We start from the raw sequence: 10,495 nt of genomic DNA on the forward strand, positions 1-10,495 counted from the left end.
TATACCTGTGTTCTGGAGATAGATTCTCAGGCTGTAATTACGATCACAATGGAGCGAGATTCGAATTTCACGCTATTCTATTTTGACTAAACCTGTTGGAAAGAATTTTATATTCATTACCCTCTAGATGCCTAGTGTGTAAGTTACCCAAGCCACATAATGCTGTGCTACAAATTACTACCTGGATTAAGGACTTGGGCGCTGTGACATTCCGTTCCTAATTCAATAGGGTTTTGACTTCTCTTATCTGTCAGGTTATTAGAAGGTTGTCTATGGAAAGATGATATAAATGCCCGTGTTAGTGGTCTATTATTATTTAAAAGTTCTAATCATTATAGGCACAACACTGGATAGCGATATACCTTAGTTCTAGATATCTTTCATTCTCCAATGTTGTCTTGTGGGGCTTCACCGATAGACTACAGTCACTAGTAGGTTGCCTCTCTCGAGTTCAACGGTGCTAGGTCTAAAATAGAGGGTAAAGGCACATTTGTGATCAAACTAACGATGTTTGGCAACTACTCTTTTTATTAAATACATTCTAATTCTGAGTTTTTGACTGTGAGCCTTTCCATACCTTAGGGGATGCAATGACAGCGCTCCATGTGGGGTCCTTACTTCTATGTAGTTGCCTTGACGTATATGCCAAGACTGGCTTCCGGTAGATTCCTCTTAAAAATTTATAATGTCTGCTGTGGGCATAAAAATTAATTCCTCCCATTAATTTTACTATAATAGGATACTCGTCTTTTAATACGCTTTCAACTTGCTCCATAAGGGCTCCCCTTAAGTCTTACCTTATATAATGGCAAACAACGTTGTGAGACTAGGTCCTGCAGTCAGGCTAGATGGCTCCGCTACGGGTGCTTACACCGATCTCATTATAAACTTTTACTTTTGGCGTCTGTGCTAATGCCGGTTTCCAGAGAGATTCTTCTAAGTCTTTTGCAGTATTTGCTGAGGGCATAAAACGTTATATCCTCCCATTAGTTTCACTTTAAATACGCACTTACAATTTTTAGCGTTATGGGCTTGCTCCAATAGGGGTCCCCTATGGTCTTACCTTATCTATTTGCAAAACGACGTGAAATCGGGTCCTGCCGTCATGCCTGGTGACTCCGCTAAGCTAGCTTACACCGGCATCCCTTTTAAGTTTAAGTTTTGGCGCCACAAACGGCAACCACCTGATTGACTGGCGTAATCTCGCGAGCTCGCTGTGTCTCTCCGCATATGCACGTCATACTACACTAGTTTGTGCGCGGAGCCTCCATCTTTGAGCTGTCAAATTTACCTCGGAATGGTGCGAAAACGTTTTATTTGTAGAAGTTTAAGCCGATATTTGGAGCTTATGTATATTTATCATACATGTATTATTTATCTCGCCTACCTACTGGTATTTTCGATCTATCTAATTTATTATTTGTAGATATTCCGATTTCGATTTTTATAAAGTTATGCAAATTATTCTCTTGGGACCTTTTCTATTCACAACTACTTGTGCCTCATAAAGTATAGCCCTTCATAACTAGACTTGTCATATTTAATTCGTTATTCGCAAGGGGCCATGGCCAAAGTGATTAGATGGAGTGTGCTTTGCAGGCGCCATCTTAGAGTGTGTAATTTACCTTGCGAGGTGACTATCAAAAGGTAAAAAGCGCTGCCATCTGCAAACAATCGATGTTCAAAACTAGTCAAAAAGTATACAAGTTATTAAAATCAATAATTCTTCACTCTGTTTCTACTCAACATTCATTATTCATAGTTTCTTATATGTTGTCACAACCTTCACAATTAACTTTATACATATTCCCAATTAATCAGTTCTTATTACAGAATTGCTTGCTCCCATGGTATTTCAGCATTCAACCCATTAGTGGCTGTTCCCAAAAAGAATATCCAAAATACCTCTCTCATTTTGCGTATCTTATCTTGATCTTGTCCAGCTTTGACATGTATTCGTTCTAAAATGAACCATGCCATATTCTCTGGTGTGTGGTTGTGTTCCACATAGTGGCTCACCATAGGTGCCGTTAACTTCTTAGTTCTGATTGCAGATCTATGTTCTGTCAATCTGACATTCACTGCCCTACCAGTCTGTCCCACATAACCCTTCTCACATGGACATATGATCAGATAAATTACATTTGTACTTTTACAATTGTTTAGGTCCACAGGCTGAATTAGCTGTTTATTGAAAGTGAGATTCGGTCCTTGTATTGCCGTTTTACAGGATTTACAACTGGAACAACTATAAGTTCCTACTACAGGTTGATTATTCACAACTGATAGTTGTACCATAGATTTTGTAGGGATCATTCTCGATTTGACTATGTGGTCTTTCAATGTCTTGTTTTTTTTATACGCAAAAATGGGTTTTGGAAGATGATCTTGTTTAGGAACATTTGCATTTAAGATGTGCCAATTGGAACATATGCATTGCCTAATTCTTTCATTAATCATGGAATGTTTAGTTATGAATATCAATTGGGAAATACTTTTAGATTTTTTCGGTTGGAGCAAGCTTTGGCGATCATAAAAACGTGCCCGTTTGTAAGAGTCTCTTATTATTTTTTTGGGATATCCTCTGGCCAAGAATTTTTCTTTCATATTTGTAGCTTTAGTGTCATAATCTAGAATGCTGGTACAGTTGCGCCTCAGCCGTAAGAATTCACCAAATGGCACACTATTTTTCTGTATATGCGGGTGAAAACTATCATAATGGAGGAGTGTGTTCCTCGCAGTTGGTTTGACAAATAGGTCTACAACTAACTTCCCGTCTTGATGTTTAATTACTACATCCAGGTAGTTTACTTGTTCCCTATCTATATTGTGCGTGAACCTGATATTGTTGTCACAAGCATTTATCCATTGAAAAAACTCTTCTAACGTGTCCTCGTTATCTGTCCAGATAAAAAACACGTCGTCTATATATCTAGACCAGTTTAGAACAGTTTCAAAAAAGGGCGCAATTTCATTGAATACAAATTGATTTTCGAAATATGACATATATATGTTGGCAATTGTGGGGGCACAAGAAGCCCCCATACTGACTCCTTGTTGTTGTTTGTATATTGTGCCATTAAATTCAAAAACATTGTCATTTAAAACAATTTTGAGGCATTCTAGAACAAATATAGTGGGACATTGAATTTGGTATTTTTGCATAAACCAGTGCGTCGCATGTAATGCTCCCATAATTGGGATGTTACTATACAATGCCTCAATATCCATTGTAACTAAAATTTGGGATGTATTACAGAACTCTATATTCTCCACAAGGTTTATGATTTGTCTCGTATCTTGTACATGACCCGGGATATTGGCAACATGTGGACACAAAATTGCGTCTATATATTTTGCCAATGGCTCTGTTACTGAGCCAATAGTTGTCACAATTGGTCTCAATGGAGGATCTTCAGTATTTTTATGTATTTTTGGGATGCCATAAATACTGGCAAGTTTAGGATTGGCCACATTTAGATATTCGCATTCTTTTTTACATATTTCTCCTTCTTTGAGTGCCTTATTTGTTAACTTTCTGATTTTATTTCTAGTCTGAGTAGTAGGGTCTTTAGTTAAGGGGGCATAGAATCGATTATCATGTAACATCTCTTCCATTTTTGACACATATTGTGTCGTTTCATACACCACAATCCCTCCTCCTTTGTCACATGTTTTTACAGTAATACCATCATTTTCTTTAATCTCCTTCATGGCTATGTATTCCTCACTTGTTAAGTTATACGGAGTTTTAGATACATATCTGGTAATGTTGGTGAATTTTTCATTCATCACCTGTTCAAATATTGCCACTTGAGGAGGTACCTGTTCAAGAGTAGGGGTGAATATTGATTGAGGTTTTAATCCTGAGAGATTAATTTCCTCCATTCTTTCTTCTTTATTTTGAAAGAAGAATTTCAACCGTATTTTTCTTAAGAAGGTCTGTAAATCTCTGAACAGGTCAAACTTATTCAAACCTGAATGTGGGGCGAATGATAAGCCTTTTGCTAAAACTGAGATGGTATCTGAGGATAGGGTATGAGTAGTCAAGTTAAATATGGGTAACTGGTTTAATTCCTCCAATACCGGTTGTTTCTTGTCTCTAGGTATTGGTCGTAACCCATCTGTTGATGTGGTGGGTACTGATAATCCTGTTGTGGGGGGCCTTGGAACCGATGTTGGTTTTGTGGCCTCCAATTGGTGCGTCTCGATGGGCGCTGTCCTAAAAAAGGACGTCTGCCTTGGTATCTTGAATTCGGTCTGCCTCGTTGGTAGCCTCCATCGTATTGGGCTCCCTCACTATCTGACCCAGATGATTCAGAGAACGTATTCACCTTTTTTCCATATTTATTGGACCTATTATCCCAGTTATCTGCTGCATCTTCATTACTAGTATAATAGTTATCAGAAAGATAAGGGTATGTTGTCTCTTTTTTAAAAAACTTTATGTCTTTCTGTAATTTATCCGTTTTTCTTTTTATAAGGTAGTCTGTATAGGAATTGAGATCTTTTTCTATTTCTTCTAGTGTCTTTTTTACATCTTCCACTATACCGGATGTTCTGATCTTATCTTCTAATTCCGAGATTTCCTTAGCCAATTCTTCTAGGATACCCTTTGATGTTTCAACTATTAACATCATGTAGTCCCTGGAGCACCGGTTAGATATTAAAGACCAACGCTCCAGGAACTCTTTGATGTGTGCAAATAATCCTGGGATATTTCTTACTCTTAAACCTTGTGGTATAACTCCGGCCTTCAAATATTGAAGCATGAACTGACCATGCTGTTCAATTCTCTTTAGTTTTTTTCTCAGTCCTAATAGTATGTTAACATCCTTATTTTTATCTTGGTCTGTCGTAGTGGATTCTCCAAAAGAGACTGAGCTTCCCACCATATTAGCATATTGTTCATCTGTGAAACCAAACGAGGGAAGTTTGGCCATATTTCAGATTCTTTGCTTGTTACTAACTAAAAAGATGAGATATATTATTAAAAACAAATGTTAAGTAATAATCACAACCCTGCCAGCAAGACCTCACCCGTGAGTAGGAGGATTCAGTATGATATAATTCAATCTTTTGACAAATGTCAAAGTATTTATGCTGATGTATCTATATTTAACCCCTCACAGACCTGCCGTGAGAATAAGTATTTAGAAAAATCGGGGCCCCTACCTAAAAGGATAAACCCTGGCAAGGTAAAACACTATTTGAAAACTTGACCATGCACACCGGGTTTTGTGTGCAGTAACTCTAAAGTAAGTTAGACGTTGCTGTTTGATAGATTAACTTACACAAAAATAGCGTAATTTGAAATTTTTATTTGTTTATTTATATTTATTATTTTTCTTCCTCTAGTTTTTTTCTCCTCTGTACAAAAAAGTGCGTTGATATATTTTCATTTCATCTCTGTGTAACAACCACACATTTGTATCTTAAAAATTACAATTCAATTTTGTTAAAAAAAAAACAGTTCAAAGGAGATAACAGTTTATATATGGATATACATCAATTAGCAATTTCTAATTTTGAGTTTATAAATACAGTATATATTCCCTTCCAACGCGTTTCGGCTTGTAGCCTTCCTCAGGAAATCAGTATTTTTGAATACCGCATGAACTTCATTCTACAATTATGAAAAATATTAGTTTAGTGATTCGAATATAAACTTTCAGAATACAAACAACGTCTAACATATACTTTTTCTCATTTGTATCTATATGTCACTTATGACGTCTAATGGTATCCCACTGATCAGGGGTCTTTACTTGCTGGGCTGGATTAAACTTCATACATTAGTGTCTGACCATCTCTAAAACTATACATACAAAAACAAAGCTTTTACTATTTTCTCATCTGTTAATCCTTAAAACCACAATTTCATATATATACAATATTTACAACAGTTATTTAAATACCATGGTCTTACATGTTTTTAATGCTTGCAGATGGGAGCTGAGATTTTAGTTGGTATACGGGCTGATTAACCTAGAAATTTTGTTGGTTATATGGAAAAGAGTGAAAGGAAATTATGTAAAAATTGGACAGTTGGGTAGAGCAGGCGAAAAAATATATAATAATCTGATGATGATGAGCAGCAAGGTAAGGAGAGCATACCTGGGAAGTCTAGATCTTATGATTCTTAAATAATAATTACTAAGACAAAGAGGCTTACTTCATGGTAACATTAAGGTAAGATATGCTATACCTGTGTTCTGGAGATAGATTCTCAGGCTGTAATTACGATCACAATGGAGCGAGATTCGAATTTCACGCTATTCTATTTTGACTAAACCTGTTGGAAAGAATTTTATATTCATTACCCTCTAGATGCCTAGTGTGTAAGTTACCCAAGCCACATAATGCTGTGCTACAAATTACTACCTGGATTAAGGACTTGGGCGCTGTGACATTCCGTTCCTAATTCAATAGGGTTTTGACTTCTCTTATCTGTCAGGTTATTAGAAGGTTGTCTATGGAAAGATGATATAAATGCCCGTGTTAGTGGTCTATTATTATTTAAAAGTTCTAATCATTATAGGCACAACACTGGATAGCGATATACCTTAGTTCTAGATATCTTTCATTCTCCAATGTTGTCTTGTGGGGCTTCACCGATAGACTACAGTCACTAGTAGGTTGCCTCTCTCGAGTTCAACGGTGCTAGGTCTACAATAGAGGGTAAAGGCACATTTGTGATCAAACGAACGATGTTTGGCAACTACTCTTTTTATTAAATACATTCTAATTCTGAGTTTTTGACTGTGAGCCTTTCCATACCTTAGGGGATGCAATGACAGCGCTCCATGTGGGGTCCTTACTTCTATGTAGTTGCCTTGACGTATATGCCAAGACTGGCTTCCGGTAGATTCCTCTTAAAATTTTATAATGTCTGCTGTGGGCATAAAAATTAATTCCTCCCATTAATTTTACTATAATAGGATACTCGTCTTTTAATACACTTTCAACTTGCTCCATAAGGGCTCCCCTTAAGTCTTACCTTATATAATGGCAAACAACGTTGTGAGACTAGGTCCTGCAGTCAGGCTAGATGGCTCCGCTACGGGTGCTTACACCGATCTCATTATAAACTTTTACTTTTGGCATCTGTGCTAATGCCGGTTTCCAGAGAGATTCTTCTAAGTTTTTTGCAGTATTTGCTGAGGGCATAAAACGTTATATCCTCCCATTAGTTTCACTTTAAATACGCACTTACAATTTTTAGCGTTATGGGCTTGCTCCAATAGGGGTCCCCTATGGTCTTACCTTATCTATTTGCAAAACGACGTGAAATCGGGTCCTGCCGTCATGCCTGGTGACTCCGCTAAGCTAGCTTACACCGGCATCCCTTTTAAGTTTAAGTTTTGGCGCCACAAACGGCAGCCACCTGATTGACTGGCGTAATCTCGCGAGCTCGCTGTGTCTCTCCGCATATGCACGTCATACTACACTAGTTTGTGCGCGGAGCCTCCATCTTTGAGCTGTCAAATTTACCTCGGAATGGTGCGAAAACGTTTTATTTGTAGAAGTTTAAGCCGATATTTGGAGCTTATGTATATTTATCATACATGTATTATTTATCTCGCCTACCTACTGGTATTTTCGATCTATCTAATTTATTATTTGTAGATATTCCGATTTCGATTTTTATAAAGTTATGCAAATTATTCTCTTGGGACCTTTTCTATTCACAACTACTTGTGCCTCATAAAGTATAGCCCTTCATAACTAGACTTGTCATATTTAATTCGTTATTCGCAAGGGGCCATGGCACAGGAGTGGATCACCTCCTTCCTCGCCGGAAGGACACAGAGAGTCCGCCTCCCCCCGTTCAGATCGGAGGCCACCGAAGTCATCTGCAGCGTTCCTCAAGGCTCCTCGCTCAGCCCAACTCTCTTCAACGTCTACATGAGCCCCCTCGCAGCCATCGCCCGCCAGCACAACCTGAACATCATCTCCTACGCCGACGACACCCAGCTGATCCTCTCCCTCACTAACGACCCCGCCACCGCCAGAGTCAACCTGCACGAAGGGATGACAGACGTAGCCAAATGGATGTCGAACAGCCGCCTGAAACTGAACTCGGACAAGACGGAAGTCCTCATCCTGGGATCCTCACCCTCCGCCTGAGATGACTCCTGGTGGCCCCCCGCCCTGGGAAGCGCACCCAAACCAACTGACCACGCACGCAACCTGGGCTTCATCCTGGACTCCTCCCTCTCCATGACCAGACAAGTCAACGCCGTCTCATCGTCGTGCTTCAACATCCTGCGAATGCTACGCAAGATCTTCCGATGGATCCCCACCGAGACCAGGAAGACGGTCACCCAGGCCCTCGTCACCAGCCGTCTGGACTACGGCAACTCCCTCTACGCCGGAACCACCGCCAAACTCCAGAAGAGACTCCAGCGGATCCAGAACACCTCAGCACGACTCATCCTGGACATCCCCCGCCGCAGCCACATCTCCGGACACATGAGAGACTTGCACTGGCTCCCGGTCAACAAGAGAATCACCTTCCGGCTCCTCACCCACGCCGCACACAAAGCCCTACACAACCAAGGACTAGGATGTCATGCCCCGATATGCTCAGGTACTGTCCCTTTAAGACAAGCAAGATAAATTCTGACTGAGCCCTGGGAGCGACGCTTTACGTTCTTGCGTCTAGCTCCGTGGCTCTTTGATCCGTCTTGATCCGTTTGCCTGACTTCCGGTTTTGGTGATTTCCCTCTGCTGGCCGGGCCGGGCGCTATTTCCTGAAACTTGCTCCAGTCCTTAGCTCCGCCCGACGGCCGGGTTTTTGCTCCGCCGTCCGGCCGGGCACTCTATTCCTTGCACCCTATCCTGCCCATTGCTCCGCCCGACGGCCGGGCTTTGCTCAGCCGTCCGGCCGGGCTACACACGACCCTTTCCACCTCACCACCAGTTCGCTACTCCGCCTGACGGCCGGGCTTGTGCTCCGCCGTCTGGCCGGGTGGTGGGTGTCTTCATACCTTCCTTTAGGTACTTAGGTTTATCATTCCTGTGTTGTGCGTTATGCACGAAGGCCGGGCTTGTTCTCCGCCTTTTCTTTATTTGGTCACTTCCTTCTTGGCTGTTTTTTGACTGGTTCTTTCTCCAACCATTTCCTGTGCCAGCATTATCACGTGCTTGGGGACATTTGCGTGGACTCTCCTCAGGGTGCAGAATTCCTGAAACTACACTTCAAAGAATTACGGTAACAGCGCTGTGCGCTATCCACTTGTTTATATAACAATATTTGATGGTTATAGTTCATTATACATGTGTTTCATATCATAGATTCACATACACAGCATTGGAGTTGTCTTTGGATTCCAGCAAAGTGTATTTCGATTACTACATACAGTGGACAATCTTGCACAGTAATCCAAGTAAGATCATCGTGTTTAAGTGCTTATTGTACCTGTCCAGTTGTAGGAGAATTGACATTAATTACTGTTTATTCACTCTAGTCAAGGTACAAGACGACCTTCCACACTTCCTATACATCTGCTGAGGCTTAGACAAAACATTGATGGTATGTAACATCGACACAGGGAAACATAGAGTCTTAAGTATCAGACACTGTTGTTTCATAACACGAATATTTGTTTCAGCCCTACGGCCACCAGAATTCTGTACCGTGTGTTGCACGACCAAGCAGAAGAATACAGTCAAGATTTCTTTTTGCCTTCCCCAACCTTTCCTTGTTTTGTCTCCCTGTTTTCCCCTGGCGAGCCTCTCGTTACTCTAGTGCTTGATAGAGTCGGAAGGCCGTAGGGGAAGGCTGTGGGTTATCTTCAGATTCCTGACGCTCCTGCGGAACCTGCCTGGAAACCGTTACACAGGATACCTCAACAGCCGCCTCAACTTCTACGCTCCCACGCGCCAGCTTCGATCGACCAGCCACGCCCTCGCCGCCGTCCCCCGCATCCGAAGAGCCACCACAGGAGGAAGGTCCTTCTCCTACCTGGCCGCCAAGACTTGGGACTCCCTTCCGACCCACCTCCGCCTGACCCAGGACCACCTCGCCTTCAGGAAGCAGCTCAAGACCTGGCTGTTCGAGCAGTAGCGGACCCCCCCCCAGCGCCTTGAGACCCTCCGGGTGAGTAGTGCGCTATACAAATGCTCTGATTGATTGATTGATTGACAGAGGCCAGCATCAGTCCCACAAAGGTACTGTGTGATAAGGGTGGAAAATGTCTTGGAAGAAGTTAAAAAGCACAAACCAGCTACTTTCTGGGAGAAATGGGCTGATCAAGATATCCACCGATGGTTGAAACGAGGATTGCCTTTCCATAAAGATAAGTTGTACCTGCCGTCTCAGGGGAACTTCGTTGAAAAGCGTTTAATTGGTGTCATGAATCCGTCCTTGCTGGTCATCCAGGAGTGTTCAAGACTACACATTTACTACAGCAACATTTCTGGTGGAATTCTTTATCGACTGATGTGAAAACATGGGTGGCTCGGTGAGAGGTATGTCCCAGAGCAAAAG

The sequence above is a fragment of the Lissotriton helveticus genome, chromosome 12 (genome assembly GCF_964261635.1).
Source record: "Lissotriton helveticus chromosome 12, aLisHel1.1, whole genome shotgun sequence".
Classification (NCBI taxonomy): domain Eukaryota; kingdom Metazoa; phylum Chordata; class Amphibia; order Caudata; family Salamandridae; genus Lissotriton; species Lissotriton helveticus.